Raw genomic sequence first — 3,585 nt, 5'->3', positions numbered from 1 at the left:
GTCTTGGCAAGGAGATTTGGGAGATCACATAGAATGGTGTCACAACTTATGATCTAGCAATCTTCCTCTGACAAACCTAGAAAAGGAGCTTGAGAATGATTGTAGAGCAAGAGAAGCCCTCTTGTGTGCACTTTCTGATCAACAAATAATGGGATTAACTGACAAATCATCTGGAAATGCTATATGGGATAAGTTGGAGACTCTTAATAAAGGTGACCCTATAGTAAATATTGCTAAACTTCATGGTTACTAGGTGAGATATGAAAACCTGAAGATGGAAGAAGATAAGAGGATTACTGCATTCATGGAAAGGGTAAATGAGATTGTTATAAGAATTCAATGTTGTGGTGGAACTCTGAGTGAAGATGAAATTGTTTCTAAAGTCTTGAGAGCCTTACTGTTGGCTTACAAAATGACGGCTACTGCTATCAATGAGTTGAGAACAATGGCTAATACATCTGTCAAAATAGATAATTTGGTTGGGAAACTATCTTCTTTTGAGCTTGAAGAATTTGGACCTTCTAGAGCTGTGAAGTCTAAACCTGTATTTCATGCATCTACATCTACAACCGGTAAGCAAGACTAGAAAGCTTTGTATGCAAAGGAATTAGAAGTTATGAAGAGAGAAGATGATGAGTTTGAGCAACTTGAAGCACTATTTTCTAGAAGAGTACCTAAAGGACTGGTAGGAAGGAAAAGCACCTTTTAAATGTTTTGCATGTAATAAGATTGGTCATTTTGCATCTAGATGTCCTAAAAGGAATTCAATATTTGAAGAAAGAGTTAGAAGATCTTTTAAGCCTAACCCTAGATATCAAAACAAGTACAAGTACAAGAAAAATAAAGACAAATCATGCTACATAGTAGATGAGGAAGGTATTACTGATTCTGATGATGAACCGGTAGAAGGAAAAGCACCTTTTAAATGTTTTGCATGTAATAAGATTGGTCATTTTGCATCTAGATGTCCTAAAAGGAATTCAAGATTTGAAGAAAGAATTAGAAGATATTTTAAGCCTAACCCTGGATATCAAAACAAGTACAAGTACAAGAAAAATAAAGACAAATCATGCTACATAGCAGATGAGGAAGGCATTACTGATTCTGATGATGAATTGGTAGAAGACCCTGCTAGTGGTTCTGGCAATGGGAAGGAATGGGTGTTCCTGGATATCAAAGAAGATGATTTGGAACTGGAAGAGAATGTACCTGAAGAGAAGGCACTTGCTGCTAAAATTGAAGACAAGGATGAATGGGTAATTGACAGTGGTTTTTCACATCATATGATTGGAGATAAAGGGAAGTTTCTATATTTGTAAGAATTTGATGGCGATCTAGTTAGATTTGGAGATGACAAAGCATGTATGATCAAAGGAAAATAAACTATATCATTGGATGGTAAGAACAATACTAACAATGTTTATTATGTTGAACATTTAAGGTATAATCTTTTGAGTGTAGGATAATTGGTAGATCGGGGATTTCGATTATAGTTCAAGGATGGAAAATGCAAAATCATTAACAGATCTGGTTTGGAGATTACAATCGGTACATAGACAAAAGATAATATATTGCATTTGAACTCCGGTGAGAAGACATGTTTGATTACACATGTTGATGAGAGTTGCCTATGGCATAAAAGGTTTTGTCATGTAAATTTGTATTGCATTGTGAAGATCAATTCAACTAAGGTAGTTAAGGATATACCTAAGATTATGAAGCCCTATAATTCGGTATGTAAAGAATGTCAAATGGGTAAACAGGTCAGAACCTCTTTTAGGAGTATACAAGATAAATCAAATGATGCTCTTGATATTATTCATACTGATTTGTGTGGCCCTACTAGAGTTAAAAGTTTTCAAGGTGATAGATATTTCATGCTAATCATTGATGATTATTCTAGAATGATGTGGGTTACTTTTCTTAAGGAGAAATCTGAAGCATTTGAAAAGTTAAAAATCTTTAAGGCTAAAGTGAAAACTGAGATAGGATTGAAGATTAAATGTTTGAGGTCAAATCATGGTGGAGAATTCACATCCAGTGAGTTTAATAACTTTTCTGAGAAGCATGGTATAAAAAGACAATTTTCTGCTCCCCAGACACCTCAACAGAATGTAGTTGTGGAAAGGAAGAACATAACTATCTTGGATGCTTCTAGAACAATGATGATGGAAGCTAGTCTACCTCATATTTATTGGAGAGAAGTAGTGAGCACAATGGTTTATACATTCAATAGAGTACATATCAAAGGAGAAACCGGTAAGACACCTTATGAATTATAGGTTGGCAATACACCTATAGTTAAGTATTTCAGAATTTTTGGTAGTAAATGTTATATCAGGAGAGATGATATCATTGGGAAATTTGATCCTAGATGTGATGAAGGCATATTTCTTGGTTATTCTAATTGTAGACACTTAAAAATAATTATTTTAATTATTTTTAAATTCCTGACATAATTAATTTATTAATTATGCCAAATTTTAATTCTCCTCAATATTAATTAATTATAATTAATATTGTCACTATAGTCTGTGATTGATTTATTTAATAAATCAATCCCCTTTTATTCTTCTAAAATTCCCCAATATTAAATCTTCTCAAAATCCTCCTCTTAACTAATTAATTGCAATTAATTAGTTAACCTAAGTGGTTCCTACAAATTACCTTTTCCTAATCCATCATTAACCTAATAAATTCTTCTAGAAACTCCCTAAGCTCACTTAACATTATTCTTCTAATTTTTAAATCCCTCCACTCATTCTCTCTCCTAGTCAAATCCTCCTACAAATCTTATCTAGCCTAATCCCACCTAATCTTTCCTCTAATCCCTCTCCTAATGAGTTGCTAGTGGCTAATCATCATGATTAGCCACAAAGTCAACTCCTTGTCCCTTCCATCCAACCACTCTTCTTAAATGCCCTATTCTTAGGTCAAAATATCACATTCCTTTAGACATCTCATCTTCCAAGGAATTTTTAATTCCTTCTTATTCCTCCAATCCCCATGAACATCCCTTTTTGAAGAATTTTTAATTCTTCCTCTCCATCCCTCAAGAAATATCCCATCCCTTTCTCTTCTCAAGGCACATTGGGAGGTCTTCCCAATGTACCTTGAGGAGTGTAGAGACAAGAAATTCCTTTAATACATATCTCTTGGTCTCCACACCTCCTCTTTGGCCTTGTGTGGGCTCACAAGGAATCTTGACCCTCCATCTTGGGTTAATCCTAGGCCTTCATTTCTTCTCCTCTCTCCCTATAAATTGAGGACTCCATCCCCTCACATTTCGTCTCTAATTTTAGCAAGTTCATTCTATTAGTTTGTGCTTAGAAAACCATACTTGCATCCTCATCATGCCAAAATTACCGTTCATCCATACTTAGCCATATTATCCATCTCATCCTTCAAATCCATTTTATCCATTTGTGCACAATGTTGGAGAGCCAACCACATCAACCAATCTAGGAGAAAATCGAAATCATCTTGTAGGCATTTGGGCACACTTCAACTTCATCCAAGCTCCATCCAAGGAAGAAGGTAAAGGTTTGCAAGGTAAAAAGTATTAATCTTCATGTTTTCTATGTG

The sequence above is a fragment of the Cryptomeria japonica genome, chromosome 11 (genome assembly GCF_030272615.1).
Source record: "Cryptomeria japonica chromosome 11, Sugi_1.0, whole genome shotgun sequence".
In the NCBI taxonomy this organism is placed as follows: Eukaryota; Viridiplantae; Streptophyta; class Pinopsida; order Cupressales; family Cupressaceae; genus Cryptomeria; species Cryptomeria japonica.
This window is presented reverse-complemented; position numbering follows the sequence as displayed.